This window comes from Nycticebus coucang, chromosome 5, assembly GCF_027406575.1.
Source record: "Nycticebus coucang isolate mNycCou1 chromosome 5, mNycCou1.pri, whole genome shotgun sequence".
Classification (NCBI taxonomy): Eukaryota; Metazoa; Chordata; class Mammalia; order Primates; family Lorisidae; genus Nycticebus; species Nycticebus coucang.
This window is the reverse complement of record NC_069784.1, coordinates 135350755-135368737: the sequence shown is the minus strand read 5'-3', so window position 1 is coordinate 135368737 and position 17983 is coordinate 135350755. Positions and strand designations below refer to the sequence as shown.

General features: G+C 42.2%; 1 protein-coding gene across 1 annotated transcript in view; it reads left to right on the top strand.

Moving 5' to 3' along the window:
* The first annotated feature begins 1160 nt into the window (after positions 1-1160).
* Positions 1161-17983, top strand: part of AGPAT4 (1-acylglycerol-3-phosphate O-acyltransferase 4) — a 139625-nt gene continuing 122802 nt past the window's right edge. Inside the window, exons 1-2 of the mRNA XM_053592214.1 lie at positions 1161-1287; positions 1455-1570. The gene's annotated coding sequence lies outside the window, so the exon portion shown is untranslated. The remainder of the gene's footprint in view (positions 1288-1454; positions 1571-17983) is intronic.

Below are 17983 nucleotides of genomic sequence, written 5' to 3'. Positions count from 1 at the left end.
ACTGGGGAAATTGGTTGCTGTGGAGTCTCTTGCTCTGCGTGACGCTGGATGGGCCCTGGCAGTACCAGCCCTTTGGAGCCTTCCTGGCACAGTGACACTGCAAACTGGGCATTACAAGGTCAGAGAGTTCTACGGGCTGAAAGAACATATTATGTGATAGAGTGTATAATAGCGTTTAAAGTTGACATGTCATATCTAATTCCAGGATTCTTTCAGAAACAGGATTGTCTATGAAAACAAAAATTTGATATTTACAGTTCCCATCATCTTTCCAAACAACTCAGTGGTTTCCAAATACCAAGAATCTATCTGTCTTAAAACTATTTAAAAATTGTAATTATTTCAAAATTAGAAGGAAAGGATTGACGATGGTATCTCTGTCCCTTTTTCTCTTGGCTAACGACACATTTTCTTCTACTTGTTTTCAGCACGCAGCTGTCCGGGTAGCAGAGACCATGGCAGTACCAGCAGATGTCCCTCCTGCCCTCTACAGCTGCAGAGGGCAGGGGACCCAGAGAAGTGCGAGGGTTTGTCTCACCCGAGGAGGCACCGCATTCTCCTCTCCACACAGCTCCAGCCACCCGTCCCTCACCTGCCGGGACTTGCCTGGACTCCGAGCTCTCCTTTCTTACGTATTGTGGGTTCAGTTGTTCTTTTCCCTTTTCATCCTGAGATGAACGTTCTTACTTACAGGAAAAGAATGATTCTCTGTGTGGATGGTCTGGGGCACTGGGACCGCTTGTTTGCCTTGAGATTCACATAGTCGGGTAGCACTCCCTGACGGCCTGTGGGGGGGACAGGTGCCCACCCAGACCTCTCCAGCACCTCCTGTCCTAAAGAGGAACTGGGACAACCCCCTCCCCCTTAGATTTCTCTCAAGGGAACACAAATACTTAGGTTTATATCGACAAATATTTGTCAGAGGCCTATTGTTTTAGTTATGTTTGTAGAATGTTGGAGTTATAAGAAATTGTAAAAAAAGTAATCTGGTCCAACGCCTTCCTTCTGTGGTGAGAAAACTGAACCTCTGAGAGAAGGTTACGAAATGTGGGGGTTGACCTCTCTGTCCCTGCTGACTATGCTGCTTCTGAGCTTGACAGAGCATCACCTCCGTGCCACCTCCACCCCCAGCAGCCCCTCCACAGGCATGTCCCTGGCCTCAGCAGGGGTCACGGTGGCCGTCCTGCAGCATGACCAGAGTGAGCACTGATATACCAGAGGTCACCCTGACGTCTCTCCTGCACTCTGGACTTTCCTCCAGTCCGGGAAGTTAAGACCTTCCACAGAGTAAGAGACCCAAAGCGACGTTGCTTAGCTTTTGATTTTTTCTTTTCCTTTTTAAATTTTGGTAGAACAACATACAATTTACCATTTTAACTGTTCTAAGTGTATGATTTAGTGGTCTTTAAGTACAGTCATAACATTGCACAATCATCACTATTATTTCTTCCCAGAACATCTTCATTCTCGCAAATGGAAACTCTATACCCATTTGTTGTGAGTGGAGTTGTGTCCACCTCAAAATTCAGTGTGTTGAAGTCATAACCCCCAGAAGACAGCTGTCTGCAAGGTAAGGAGAGAGTCTTCAAAAGAAACTTGCCCTGCCCACACCCTGATGTCAGCCCTCTAGCCTCCAGAGTTCTGAGAAAATTAATTCCTGCTACTTAAGCCGCTCCGTTCTTGGTGCTCGGTTACGCCAGCCACAGAAAACTGTTAATAATGCGCAAGTAAATCCTAACTCCCTCCTCCCACCCTGCCGGCCCTGGTAACGTGTACCATCCCGTCTCTGTGTACCTGCCTACCCTAGGACTTCACGTGAAGTGGACTCGTGCAGTGTTTGCCCTTTCGTGTCTGGGTGGTTTCACGTGCTGCGATGCTTCCATGGTCCGTCTACATTGTCGCACTTGTCAGTATCTGCTCCTTTTATACAGCCGAGTAACATTCTGTTGTGTGGATCGATTGCCTCCCTTTCTTTATCCGTTCATCTCTCGATGGACATTTGGGTCATGCCTACCATTTGGCTATTGTGAATCATGCTGGCTTAGCTTTTGACTTTCAAAACAAACCAAAGCAATAGCTTCAGAGAACCAGGTATCGAATTTTCGTAGGTCAGAGTTTATGCCACAGTAGAGTTTAAAGTATGTGCTATGATGTCAGAGGCTCCTTGTTCTCTCTGGACGGGGTGGAGAATGCAGTAGGCGGAGCTTGCTGCCTGGTGCATTGGCCACCTGTACCAGGCCCTGATTGGAGGAAGTGGAGCCTCCAGAGTGGTGGACATCCAAACACAGAGAAAGCGCAGGCTCCTCCTCCATGAGCTTCCAGCTCCCCTAACCACTGGGGCCTGGGCACCTGGACTAGGGGTGTCTGTGTGGTGAATGTGCACCAGGCAGAGGGTTGGAATAGACTTGCTGCATCTCCTTGATGTTCTGCAAGGGCTCAGGGAACAGCCAAATGCCTTTCTCAGTGAGGAAGAGGGAGCCGCTTGCTCTGGTCAGAGGGATGGGTAATATGGGCCAGAAAGTGAGCAGCTGTATGTGAGGCCAGCTGTGATTTCCTGTGGGCACCTCGGCAGGGGCCATGGGCAGGAACTCCCTGAAGGACCAATAGCACTAAAAGTAATGAAAACTAAGTCCAATAAGGACATAAAGGAAAATACAAAGGAAAAGCTCTGAAAGTGGAGAAAAAGAAAATAAAAAGAGCAAGAAATAAAATGTAAAGGATGACAAGATAAAAAAGAAAAGAGAGGGAAAAAAGGTGGTGAGAAGGAAGAATCCCAGAGGAAATTCCAGGGACCCTCCAAAAGAAGGAAACTAAGAAAAATTCAAACTCGAGCCACATGATGATCAAGCTTTTCCGAATGAACATGAGGTGTGTGTGTGGATCTGTGACCCAGCTCACTAAACCTTTGTCGTGGGATTAACTCTTGCAGTTGCAGTAACAGTAGGTGCCCTCTCCCCTCTCAGGCCGGCAGGCACAAGGGCCTGCGTTTATTCCCTGGCGGGCACAAGCTGCAGTGTCCAGCATTCTTCCCCTTGCGGTGGCTCCTCAATTCTACTTACCATCTGGCTTGTAACTGGAGGAAGGCACCACTTCAGTTCTCGCCAAATCTGAGGGCTTGGTACAAGTGGCCGGTGCACCAGGCAGACTGCCGAAGTGGGCTTCGCTGATTCCTTCAGGCCTGTGTCCACACACGATTCCAAAGGACCATATCAGACTTCAAGAAAGAAGAGAAATCTGAAATCAAAAAGCAGTGGACGTTGACAGTAAGGAAAGCCAGAGAGTGACAAAAAGGAAGATGAGGAGGGAAACGTGTGGGAGAAGTCACGGGGACAGAAGGCTCAGGTGGAGAGTGGCACTCAGACACAGGCGGCCACGGGAGGGGAGACGGGACAGCAGGTGCAGGTGGAGAGTAGCACTCAGACACAGGTGCCACAGGAGGGGAGATGGCTGAGCCCAGCACAGCAGTGGGAATGGGAATGTTTGTGAAATGATATCAAAAGAGGGCCTGGAACAGCAACAGATTGTGAAGAGGAGGAGGACAGGGTTGGAGAAACACTGAATCTTCACGGGAAAAGCCATCATCTGACTAATCTGGGTTGAATAAGTACAAGAGGTTGGATTTTCTGTTTACTGCTCATCATCACAGACACATGGCATTTGTACATTCTATAAACCTATTTATCAAAATAGATTTGACATCCAGGAACATCTTGGTTGGGGTGTTATTTGACATCTCCATCAGAGAAAATGAACAGCATTGGCTGGGAAGGAATGGCTCCTCTCCATCTCCTTGGCAGAACATAAAGTGTAACCTGTATGTAATTTACAAATCAAACATTTCATTTTAATAGTTAGTTATTAGACAGTTCTCAACATTTAAATTTATGAAATTAAGACCATCCAAGGGTATGTCTTTAGACAGATGGAAGTTTCAGTAACCCGAGACCATCTGTGATCTTCTCCAGCAGTCGGTCCTGTGCCAACACTCCATGTATTTGAATCTGAGTAAAAACTGATCTTTATTAAATAAGGACAAGCTCAGGGTAGCACCTGCGGCTCAAGGAGTAGGGTGCCATCCCCAGGGGTGGTGGGTTCAAGCCCAGCTCCAGCCAAAACTGAAAAATAATAATAATGATAATAAGGACAAGTTCAAAATAGCTGTCTGTATGCCTTAATGTTCATTTTGATTTATTTTAAATCTTTAAATTCATGAATAAGGTATTATAGTAAACGACCAGGAGGCTCTGCTGTGAAAGATAACTTGCTGTTCTAAAATATCAATTTAAAATAAAGAATATAAAAGAAAACATCTTTTTTAAAATGTTTGAGGCTGGGTGCAGTGGCTCACACCTGTAATCCCAGCACTCTGGGAGGCCAAGGCAGGTGGATTGCCTGAGCTCAGGAGTTTGAGATCAGCCTGAGCAAGAGCAAGACCTCATCTCTACTAAAACTTGAAAAACTAGCTGGGCATTGTGGCAGGCACCTGTAGTCCCAGTTACTCAGGAGGCTGAGGCAAGAGGATTGCTAGAACTCAGGAGGTTAAGGTTGCTGTGAGCTATGCCCCAGGGCACTCTACCCAGGGCTACAGAGGGAGACGGTCAGAAAAAAAAAAAAAAGGCTTAAGAACCACTGCTTTAACAGAAATGAAAGTTTGAGTTGGCAGGGTGTGTGGAATAGAGGCTCACCACTTTGCTACTGGGAAGGTAGTAAGCGGTAAATACAACTTATTCAAAAAACCACTAGAGGTTGGAAAGAATAGATTAGACACATCAGCTCAGTACCAGAATCGTTAAATTTTCACACAAAGATCATAACTATGTATGATCTATCCTGCTGCAATTAAACAATTTTTAATTTTTAAAAGACCCAGCAGCATGGTGAACCAGACACCCCCTCCTAATTAAATGTGTAATGCACAAAAAGCTTGCACAGTCATCTAGTAATTAGCTTAGAGAGAGCTATGAAAATTCTTTTTCAAATAATTTTTGAAGTCATTGAGTTTTTTAGGACATTTTGTAAAAACCAAATGAAGTTCAATTTAAGTATCTGAATTATATACTTAGTCACAATGTTGTGAGAGTGACCTTTCTTTTTAAAGGCAAGTAGACGCCAGTGTGCAGATGTGTACAGATGTGCTCCCAAGCTCATTTTCTATCATAAGAGTCTAACTAAGGTTTCCAGTCTTGATATTATTTGGATAGGGGACAAAGATGAGGTCTGTGCCATTACACGTGGTGCAGAATGTTCTTTTGAGCCTTGGCCCTCCCTGGTACTCAAGTTCACAGAAAGTCTTAATCTAGGGTAATGTTACATTATGTGAACATCACTACCCACATTCAATACCATTTTATATTTCAGTTTCATTAAGGCCAAACTCTGCCTTGAATGTTGTTTCTGTTTGTTTTATCTAACTCTAAGAAATAAATCCTTCGGGGGAAAAAAAAGAGAGAAATAAGTCCTTTGGATTCTATGACTTAGGCTATAAAAAAAAGACACTCTCCTGGTGGGGGACGGCCATGAGATGTGTTCAGGTGAACAAAACATGTTGGTATTTCTTAAATTAGGGAACTTTGTGGTAACATCCACATTTTATGTATTTTTTTTATTAAATCATAAACACATAGATCATGTATACATGAATGCATTTATGGGGTACAATGTGCTGATTTCATATAGAATTAGAAACACTTACATCACACTGGTTAATATATACCTCATCTCATTTACTTAATTATTGTGTTAAGACATTTATACTCTATACTAACAGATCCAACAAGTACCCTTGCATTATGCATCCCTCGATCTGACCTCCCCTCTCCCATCTGCCCCTCCTACCTCTTTCATCCTGGGCCATCGTTGTGATCTATTCTTCATATGAAAGTGTGAGTGATTGTAAATTGGTTTCATAATAGCACTGAGTACATTGGATATTTTTTCTTCCATTCTTGAGATGCTTTACTAAGTTGGATATGTTCCAGCTCCATCCACGTAAACGTAAAAGAGGTAAAGTCTCCATCTTTTTTAAGGCTGCATAGTATTCCATGGTATACATATACCACAATTTATTAATCCATTCATGGGTCAATGGGCACTTGGGTTTCTTCCATGACTTGGCTATTATGAATTGAGCTGCAACGAACAATCTGGTGCAAATATCTTTCTTATAACGTGATTTTTGGTCTTTTGGATATACACCCAGTAGAGGAATTGCAGGATCAAATGGCAGGTCTACTTTTAGATCCCTGAGTATTCTCCATACTTCTTTCTAAAAGGGACGTATTAACTTTCATTCCCACCAGCAGTGCAGAAGTATTCCCTTTTCTCCACATCCATGCCAACATCTGTAGTTTTGGGATTTTGTTATGTGAGCCACTCTTACTGGAGTTAGATGATATCTCAAAGTGGTTTGGATTTGCATTTCTCTGATGATTAAAGATGATGAGCATTTTTTCATGTGTCTGTAGGCCATGCACCTATCTTCTTCAGAGATGCTTCTGTTCAAGTCCCTTGCCCACAATGAAATGGGATTACTTGTTCTTTTCTTATTAATAAGTTTGAGTTTTATGTGGATTCTAGTTATCAAACCTTTGTCAGAAGCATAACCTGAAAATATCCTCTCCCATTCTGAGGGCTGTCTGCTTGCTTTACTTACTGTGTTCTTGGCTGTGCAGAAACTTTTTAGTTTGATCAGATCCCAGTAATGTATTTTTGGTGTTGCTTCAATTGCCCAGGGGTCCTCCTCATGAAGTATTCTCCAGGGCCAATTTCTTCACTTGTTTCTCCTGCACTCTGTCCAAGAATCTTAATAGTTTCATGTCTTAAGTTTAAATCTTTTATCCAGTGAGAATAAATTTTTGTTAATGATGAAAGGTGTGGGTCCAGTTTTAGTCTTCTACAAGTTGCCAGCCAATTCTCCTAGCACCATTTGTTAAATAGGTAATCTTTCCCCCAATTTATATTTTTGATGGGTTTATCAAAGATCAAATGATGATGTGTCTGGGTTCATCCCTTGATTCTTAATTCTGTTCCATACATCTACCTCTCTTTTTTTGTGCCAATACCGTGCTGTTTTGATCACTATAGATTTATACTATAGTTTGAAGTCTGGTAGCATGATTCCTCCTGCTTTGTTTTTATTTCTGAGTAATGTCTTGGCTATTCAAGGTTTGTTCTGATTCCATATAAAATGAAGTACTATTTTTTCCAGATCTTTAAAGTATGATAGGGATTGCATTAAATTTGGAAATTGCTTTGGGTAATATGGACATTTTAACAATGTTGATTCTTCCTAGCCATGAGCATGGTATGTTTTTCCATTTGTTAACATCTTCAGCTATTTCTTTTCTCAGAGTTTCATAAATCTCTTTATAGAGATCTTTCACATCTTTTGTTAGGTAATTCCCAAATATTTAATCTTCTTTGGCATAACTGTAAAGGGAATAGAGTCATTGACTGTTTTTTTCAGCTTGACTATTATGGTATATATAAAAGCTACTGATTTGTGAGTATTGATTTTGTATCCTGAGATGCTACTGTATTCCTTGATCACTTCTAAGACTTTTGTGGTTGAGTCCCTGGGGTTTTCCAGGTATAAAATCATATCATCTGTGAAGAGTGAAAGTTTGATCTCCTCTGACCATACTTGTATACCCTTGATCGCCTTCCCTTGCCTGATTGCAATGGCTAAGACTTCCATTGCAAAGTTAAAAAGCAGTGGAGACAATGGGCAACCTTGCCTGGTTCCTGATCTGAGTGGAAATGTTTTCAGTTTTACTCCATTCAAGATGATATTGGCTGTGAGTTTGCTGTAGATGGCCTCTATCAGTTTGAGAAAAGTCCCTCCTATACCTATTTTCTTAAGTGTTCTGATCATGAAAGGATGCTGGATATTGTCAAAAGCTTTTTCTGCATGTATTGAGAGAATCATAAGGTCTTTGTTTTTTTGTTTGTTTAAGTGATGTATTATATTCATAGATTTACATATATTGCCAACCTTGAGACCCTTGATCGTGGTGTAAAATTCATTTGATGTGTTGCTGGATTCTGTTTGCTAGGATCTTATTGAATATTTTTACATCTATGTTCATTAAAGATATTGGTCTATAGTTTTCTTTTCTTGTTGGGTCTTTTCCTGGTTTGATATTTACTTTTCAGGGTGATATTTACTTCATAGAATGTGTTGGGAAGTATTCCTCCTTTTTTAATGTTTTGGAAAAGGTTAAGTAATATAGGTAATAGTTCCTCTGTAAAGGTTTGGTATAATTATGATGTGAAGCCATCTGGTTCCAGACTCTTCTTTTTTGGGAGAGTTCATATAAGTGATTCTATTTCAGTACTTGATATAGGTCTGTTTTGCATTTCCAATTCTTTCTGATAAAGTCCAGGAAGTTGGCATGCTGCCAAGTATTGGTCAATTTCTTTCAGATTTTCATATTTCTGAGAATAAAGTTTTTTGTAGTATTCATTAAGTATTTTTTGAATTGCTGAGGTGTCTGTTGTGTTTTTGCCTTTGTCATTTCTGATTGATGATTTTATGGACTTTAATTCTCTATTTTTGGTTAGGTTGGCCAAAGGTTATCAATTTTGTTGAATTTTTCAAAATACCAACTTGATTCATTGATCTTTTGAATAATTCTTTTGTTTTCGATTTCATTTAATTCTGCTCTAATTTTAGTTATGTCTTTTCTTCACCTGTGTTTGGGTTTGGAATGTTGTTCCTTTTCCAGTTGCTTAAGATGTCTCATTAAGTTATTGACTTTCTCTCTTCCCCTTCTCTTAAGGAAGGCTTGCAATGTTATAAATGTCCCTCGTAGGACTGCCTTTAGAGTATCCCACAGGTTCTGATAATTCATGTCTTCATTATTGTTTTGTTCCAAAAATTTGGCATTTTCCTTCTTAATCTCCTCTATGACCCAGCTATCATTCAGCATAAGGTTATTTTGTTTCCATGTCTTTTTATGAGTGTGCAGATACCTATTATTGGTAAGTTCGACTTTTAGTGCATGATGATCTGAGAAAATACAAGGAATAATTTCTATACTTTTAAATTTGCTGAGGTTAGACTTGTGACCTAAGATGTGATTAATTTTGGAGGATGTTCCATGGGCTGATAAGAAGAATGTGTATTCAGTTTTGTTAGGATGAAATGTTCTGTAGATGTCTGTTAAATTCAATTGTCGTATAGTGAAGTTTAAGTCCAAACTTTCTTTGCTTAGTTTCTTATTGGAGGATCTATCTAACACTACCAAAGAGGCATTAAAATCTCCAACTACTATGGTACTGAAAGATATTAAATTGCTTATGTCTGTTAGGGTCTCCCTTATAAATTGAGGAGCATTCTGATTGGGCACATAAATGTTAACAATTGACATCTCATCATGTTGAGTGGTTCCCTTAACAAATATGAAGTGACCATCCTTGTCTTTCCTTACTTTTTTTTATTTAAAGCCTAGTATATCTGCAAATAAAATTTCCACCCCTGCTTTTATCTGATTTCCATTTGCCTGGATTACAGATGCCTATCCCTTCACCCTGAGTCTATATTTATCCTTTAAGGTAAGATGAGATTCTTGTATGCAGTAGATATCTGGCCTGAGTTTTTGTATTCAGTCAGCCAACCTGTGCCTCTTAAGAGGACAGTTTAAACCACTCACATTAATTGAGAGTATTGATAAGCCTGGTAGTGTTTTGGGTGTCAAGTTTTCCAAAAGTCCAGTGGACATTTTGAATCTTTTCACCACTGTGGAAATTGGGTTTGGGTCAAGAATTTCAGAGTGAGTTTACTTTGGTGGTAGAGCATTGTGCTGGTCATTATGGAGGATGGGTCTGAGGATATCCTGAAGACCTGGTTTGCTTATGACACATTTCTTCAATGTGTGTATATCATTAAAGTATTTAACATAAATGAAGCTCAATTTAGTGGGATACAGGATCCTGAGCTGAAAGTTGTTTTGTTTTAGGAGATTGAAGGTCAATGACCATCCTCTTCTGGTTTGAAAAGTTTTAGCAGAGAGATCTGTAGTCATTCTAATATTCTTCCCCTTGTAGGTTATGATTTTCTCACATCTGGCTGCTTGCAGGATTTTCTCCTTCATATTAACTTGGGTGAAGTTAATTACAATGTATCTAGAAGATGCTTTATTTGGGTTGAGTCATGCTGGGGTTCTAAAACTGTCTGCTATCTGAATTTCAGTATCTTTTGCCATGCTTGGGAAGTTCTCCTCAATTATCTCTTGGAGTACAGTATGTGTGCCTTTTGGACCATCCTCTTCTCCTTCAGGGATTCCTATGAGGTGAATGTCTGCTCTTTTGGAGTGGTCCCATGATTCTTTCAGGGAATGATCCATTTTTGCTCTCCACTTCTCTTCCTCTTTGAGCTTTTGGGAGTGTTCAAGAGCTTTGTCTTCAATGTCAGAGATCCTTTCTTCTGCCTGCTCCATTCTGTTACTGAGGGATTCTACTGTATTTCTCCAATCTTTGAGGGCTGCAAGTTCTTGCCTCAATGTGTCAAAGTCTTTGGTGATTTTGTCTTTGAATTAATTGAATTCTTTTTTATTATTATTATTAAATCATAGCTGTGTACATTAATGTAATCATGGGGTACAATGTGCTGGTTTTATATACAATTTGAAATATTTTCATCAAACTGGTTAACATAGCCTTCATGGCATTTTCTTAGTTATTGTGTTAAGACATTTGTATGCTACATTTAGTAAATTTCACATGTACCCTTGTAAGATGCACCATAGGTGTAATCCCACCAATTACCCTGCCTCCACCCATCCTCCCCCATCCCCTCCCCTTTCCCCATATTCTTGGGCTATAATTGGTTTATAGCTTTCATATTAAAGCTATAACTTGGTTTCATAGTAGGGCTGAGTACATTGGATACTTTTTCTTCCGTTTTTGAGATACTTTGCTAAGAAGAATATGTTCCAGCTCTATCCATGTAAACATGAAAGAGGTAAAGTCTTTATCTTTCTTTAAGGCTGCATAATATTCCATCGTCTACATATACCACAATGTATTAATCCATTTGTGGGTCAGTGGGCACTTGGGCTTCTTCCATGACTTAGCAATTATGAATTGGGCTTCAATAAACATTCTGGTACAAATATCTTTGTTATAATGTGATTTTTGGTCTTCTGGATATATACCTAGTAGAAGAATTGTAGGATCGAATGGCAGGTCCTATTTCTAGGTCCCTAAGTGTTCTCCAAACATCTTTCCAAAAGGAACATATTAGTTTGCATTCCCACCAGCAATGTAGAAGTGTTCCCTTTTCTCCACATCCACGCCAACATCTCTGGTTTTGAGATTTTGTTATGTGGGCTAATCTTACTGGAATTAGATGATATCTCAAAGTATTTTTGATTTACATTTCTCTCATGATTAAGGATGATGAGCATTTTTTCATATGTCTGTGGGCCGTGCATTTTTTCATATGTCTGTGGACCATGCACCTGTCTTCTTCAGAGAACTTTCTCTTCAAGTCCCTTGCCCAGCCTGAGATGGGATCACTGGTTCTTTTCTTACTAATACATTTGAGTTCTCTGTGGATTCTGGTTATTAAACCTTTGTCGGAGACATAACCTGCAAATATCTTCTCCCTTTCTGAGGGCTGTCTGCTTGCTTTACTTACTATGGAATTCTTTGAATTCTTGAGAAAACTTTTGAATTGCTCTTTGAATTTCTAATTTCATCTTTACCTCCATTCTGTTAATGTTATTTGCAATCCAAATTCTGAATTTGATTTCTGACATCTCAGCCATTTGTTTATGAATGGGATCTTCTGTTGTGTCTCCTTTGTCATTCCTTGGGGGAGTTGATCTACTCTGGTTATTCATGTTGCCAGAGTTTTTCTGCTGATTCTGCCCCATAATTATTTTTTTCACTGTTTGGCTAGAGAAGCTGAAATTTAATTCCTTGGAGTCCCAGCTTGTTGCAGCAGGGGTGATGGGAACCTAACAATCCTCTCTCAGCTCCTGATCTTCCAATTTATTGGGTTATTTCTGGTCATTATTTCTCCCTCTGGATGGGAGCCTTTGCCAAAAGCTGGCTTCAGTTGGCCATCTTGCCTCCCTCCCCCAACATCCACATTTTAAAAGATGTAAAGGATTCAAGTGGTACCACCCATGCTTACTCTTTCCAGAAAGTGTATTCAAGCTTTGGAAATGGCTAAGGTCAGCTAAGGATGTGGGCACCTCTGGCTGCCCCTGGTTCCCAGCCAGGCTTCCCTTTCCACCTCTCCCAACCTCCTGAATGAGGCTCTGGGTGTGGCCCAGCCCTCTGGCTCTTTTCCTGGTCTGTCAGTTTACCTGTTTTTCTCAGTGCACATTTCCATTTGACCACTTCAATTCCACATCCATACTCAGGCCTGGCCTTTTCTGAAGGATGCTAATAGTGAGAACTGGGTTCCCCTAGGATAGTGGTTCTCAACCTGTGGGTCACAACCCTTTTGGGGGTTGAATGACCCTTTCACAGGGGTCACCTAAATACATCCTGCATATCAGATATTTACATTATGATTCATAACAGTCGCAAAATTACAGTTCTGAAGTAGCAACGAAAATAATTTTATGGTTGGGGGTCACCACAACATGAAGAACTGTATTAAAGGGTCGTGGCATTAGGAAGGTTGAGAACCACTGTCCTAGGATCTGTTCAAGATAGATTCTCCAAGAAGCACCAAGTGAAAAATCACTATGATTGCTTTTCTAGATTCATTGTAGATTGACTAACCCAGGGTATTTCAGGCCTCCACTGCAGGAAGCAGCAGAATCACGTTTGGCCTTGCAAAATGCTCATGTTACTGGCAGGCAAGTGCCCTGTCAGGGTCACCAATGGCTTCCCCACTGCCAATCAGTCCTGTCTCCCTGAGCACCACTTCCTCTTCTGCAGCACTCTGCAACCCCGGGTTCTGGCAACCCACCACCCCCACACCGTCTCAGATGGGCTCGTCCTGACCCATCCCTCAACCAGCCTCCTCTTCTCGCTCCTTCTCTCCACAACCTTTCTTTGTGTCCAGCAGGATTCGGTCCCCACACCTCTTCTCTTCATGCTCTCCATGTAGGTAGCATCACCAGATGGACCAAATAAAAACACTGAACTCCCGGTTACAACAACTGTTTCATAGTGTAAGGCTGTTCCAAATATTTCATAGCCCCATGCAAGGAAATATTGCATGACACATACTAAAAATTACTCATTATTTATCTGAATTCAAATGTAATAGGGCAGCCTGAGTTTCATCTGCCCACCCTAAGCTGATCTCATTCAGTTTTGGGGCTTTAAATGCTGACTCCTCTGAAAACGTTTATCTGAATCCTAGATCTCTCTGTGCTAGGCTTCTTACTGACCCCACCCCATTGTGACCTGGGTAACGAATGACTGTCTCAACCGCAGAATGTTGGAAAGGTGCTGATATTTACCCCAGATCCTGGCTCCACTCACAGACACTGCCACCCCCCCCTCTGCTCGGCCAAAAACCTTGGGCTCATCCTTGAATCCCCCTTCTTCTCACACCTCCATCCCATCTGTCAGGAGTCCTTTGGTCCCAGCTGACCTAGCCAAAGCACCTCTTGCTGGACCACTGTGACCACTTTCCACTCCTGTCCCTGCTTTGTGCCCCACAGATTTTTTGCTCAACATGCCAGCTGGAGTGAGTCTTATAAAACATAAGTCATGCATGTCATGTTTCAGCCTCCACCCTGCAGTGGACTCCCTTATACTCAGTGTAAAAGCCCAAAGTCCTCATACCTTCCTGCAAACCTTGTTGCTCTTCCCCAGATCACTCCTTCCTGCAGCCTCCTCAGTCCTCCCACAGCCAGCACGCTCCTGCCACAAAGCCCAAGCCAGAGTCCTGCGCTCACTCCTTCCTCAGGGAACATTCTCAGAGCAGGTGTGTGTCCAGGCAGACAGCTCCTGTTCCTCCCCACATTTTTGCTCAAATGTCACTTTCTCAGTGAAGTTTGCACTGACCTCCCTATTCCCATTTCAGCCTGCTTACACTCGTGGCACTCTGGATACTCCTTCCTGATGCTCTTTGCTGTCTTCTATAAATATCAGCTTCTAACATAGTATGTAATTTATTTATTATCATTGTCATTTGTTTTCAGGCTCTCCCCACTAGAAATCTCCACAATGCCAGGACTCTTTGGGCCCCTGAAGAATGCCAGGCACCCAGAAGAGAGCTGGCCTCACAGGACGCACATATCTTTGAAGAGAAAGAAAGAGAGAAAGAGAGAGAGAGAAAGAAGAAGGAAGGATGGAGGGAGGGAGAAAGGGAGGGAAGGAAGTAAGGAAGGGTGGGAAGAAGGGAGTTGGGCAAAGTATGCCGACCGATTCTGTCAGTTCAGGCTCCTTCCTGGGCCCTGGGTGAAGAGTAATCATTTATAGAACTTAAATTATCTTTGACTTCTTCCCCTGACCCACCTCCTACATGCAGATAGGGCAAATGCCAGTAGGAGGAGTTAGTTGCCCTGCACCTGGGGCTGGGTGGAGCCCCAGGGAAGAGGACAGGGCAGTGCAGAGCCACCCCAGCCTTTTCCAGAGACAGGCCTTCTCTAGGCCAGCCAGTAACTTCATGGCCTGCAAAGAGCTGTTTTAGAGCCATGTATTCACATCTAAGGGGCCAGTGAATCCAAAGGGAGCCACGTGGCACCAGCAGGATATATTGAAATCCATCTTGTTGCAGTCAGGGCTACAAGCAGCATTACTTGGTTAGCAATAGTTATTTTCTTAGGCAAAGTTGTCAATTTTAGTTCTGGGGGATCTTGACAATGTCATATTTTGGGAAAAGAGGTTAGAAAATAAATTTTACTAAGATTATTTGAGGGGTTGTATTCATCCCTGGATGCGTTCTGACAGCCCAGGGCTGCCTTGCTGAGTGAGGTGTCGCACCAGTGCCCAGCAGATACAAGGCTCCAGAGGGGACGATTAGAGTCTGACCAACCACATTCAGGTGCAGCCCTGTTCCCCTCTGCGGGGCTCTCAGCCTGCTAAGCGTGACTTGCCTCTTCTGTAAAATAGGGATGCTGCGTCAAAGGCGCGTTGCCAAACACGTGTGAGCAGTGGGCCCAGTTTAGTGCCCTGAACCCAGGGAGCGCACAGCCAACCCAAGCTCCTCTCATTCTTCAGGATTTAGGTGGAAGGTGCTTTATTAAGGTATAACTGACAAATAAGTTTCACATGCTTAAGGTGCACTGGGCGATGATACCACACATGCGGAAACTGCCAAATGATCACCACAATCAAGGTACTCAGCATGTCCGTCGCGGTACCTGTTCTATGTGGTGGGAATACTTAAGATGTACTCTCTCAGAAAATCTCAAGTATACAGGGCACAGTGAACTACAGTCACCATGCTGTCCATTAGGTATTCAGAACTTGTAAATAGGTTTATACCTGGGACCAACATCTCCCCATGTCCCAGCTGCTGGGGTTCTGAAAAAACAATCTAACAGTTTTCCCAAGAAAGGCAGAACTTATTTTCCCTAAGGATGTGCTTTAATAATTGTACTTCATCTTGTGAAAGTTCAGAAGTCAAGGAGGGGTTTCCATGTAAAAACTCTCTGCTCTGACAAGATGTTAATACTTTTTCTGCAAATACTTCCTACAATAACAATGTAGGAAGAGGCTATAATCTTAAAGCAGCATTGGCCAAGGTACTTTCTTTTATTTTGTTTTATTTTATTTTATTTATTATTTTTAAGACAAGAGTCTCACTTTGACACCCTGTAGAGTACTGTGGCATCATAGCTCACAGCAATCTCCAATTCCTGGGCTCAAGTGATTCTCTTTGCCTCAAGGAGCGGGGACTACGGGTGCCCACCACAACACCCAGTTTTAGAGACAGGGTCTTGCTCTTGGTCAGGCTGATCTGGAACTCCTGACCTCAGGCAATCCACCCGCCTCGGCCTCCCTTCCAAGGTACTTATAAATTCAAGTTACGTTCATGCCCAGACATAACCTCTTCCAATAATCAAACTGAATTGTGCAATTGTTTTTTTCTTTTTTCTTTTCTTTTTTTTTTTTTTTGAGACAGAGTATTATTTGTTGCACCCAGTAGAGTGCTGTAGCATCATAGCTCACAGCAATCTCAGACTCTTGGGCTCAAGTCATCCTCTTGCCTCAGCCTTACCAGTACCTGGGACTACAGGCACCTGCCACAATGGCTGGCTAGTTTTTGAGACAGGGCCTCACTCTTGCTCAGGCAGGTCTCAAACTCCTGAGCTCAGGCAATCCATCTGCCTTGGCCTCCCAGAGTGCCAGGATTTCAGGTGTGAGCCACTGTGCCCGGCCCCTGTGCAATTGGTTCTTGGCAATATTTTTCAAGCCTATCTACAAAGGGTTGCTATTAAGTAGTAGAGGTCTGATAGATTTTCTTATTTTGTTAAAAAAAAATTATACCATAGGATATGTACTTATAATAAAGAAGGGAGTCAAAGCAGACTCACGTGGAAAAAACCCACAGAATAATTACAAATGCAAACTCTCACACTGACTGTATCAAGCCAGGCTGACATGCCACATTTATCCTGAAGCCCCTTTCAGGAGCCAAAGCTAGAATCAACTCCACTCCTAGGAACCCTGAAGGAAGAGAGATTTACTTTGAAACCAGTATTGGGCTGGGAGAACCTAATCTCTGTTGTTTGGAGCGGGGAATCTAGAGTTTTCCCTTGGATAATAGATGGGGTCTGTCTGTAGGGTTTTTATTGGGTTTTTCACTAAAACAACTTAAATACAAGAAAGGGCACAAAGCATAAATTTATACCTATCAATGAATTTCCACAAAGTAACTGTGCCCAGATTGCTGCCCAAAATGAGAAGGCGAGCACCCTCAGGTCCCTTTCTTTTCCCTCCCACATGGCCACGTGTTTATGGGACCGACTTTTTCTTATTTATTTGAAGCATATTTTAATGCACCTGGATAAGGGCCCTTTGTCAGTCACACGTATTACAGATATCTTCATGTACTCTGGAGCTTGCCTTCTGACTCTGTTAATGTCATCTATGATAAACGAATTTCAATTTAGGGTAATTCAGTTCCTCAATCTTTTCATTTACGGTTGATGCTTTTCAGATTCTGCTTAAGAAAATGCTCTCTCTCCCAAAGTTTCAATGAAGATAGTTTCCTATTTTTTCTTTGAGATGCCTCATTGATCTTCCTTTCATATCTAAAACTACGAAGCACCAGCACGTGACTTCTGTGTGCAGGTGAGGAAGGAACCAAGTGTTATTATTTCTGTGTGGCGAATCAGGACACTCAGCACTCCAGGAGAACCCCTGTAAGTTGACCACCAAAGGGACTATAACAAACTGGTCAACGTATAGAGGTGGTCACCGTGAGGAACTAGGCCTACTGTGCTGTACGTATGGCACATGACTAGTCTATGAAAACTGAGTCAACTTAAGGTGGTGGTCAATGTAGGAAGGTGGTCAACTGTGAAGGTTCTGCTGGATTTTTTTTCTGACTATTCTTTCCCAACTTCCCTCTAGAGCCACCTCCACCATAAATGAAGACTTCATAAGTGTGTGGGTCTATGTCTGGACTTTGCATACCACTTCACTGGTCTGTTTCCCGTGATTGCACTGTCTAAATCAATGCTGATTTGTAGTACACACATGCATAGTTTCAGGTGCGTGGAAAGAAGGGGTCCCCTTGTTCTTGGCTAAGCTTGACACTGCATTTTCATGTAAGTGTTCAAATCAACTTGCATAGCTGATGGTTTTGAATGGATTATTTCCAGGGGTCCTCAAACTTTTTAAACAGGGGGTCAGTTCACTGTCCCTCGGACCATTGGAGGGCCGGACTATAGTTTAAAAAAAAAAAAAAAACTGGGCGGTGCCTGTGGCTCAAGGAGTAGGGCGCCGGTCCCATATGCCAGAGGTGGCGGGTTCAAACCCAGCCCCGGCCAAAATCCACAAAAAAAAAAAAACAACTATGAACAAATTCTTATGCACACTGCACATATCTTATTTT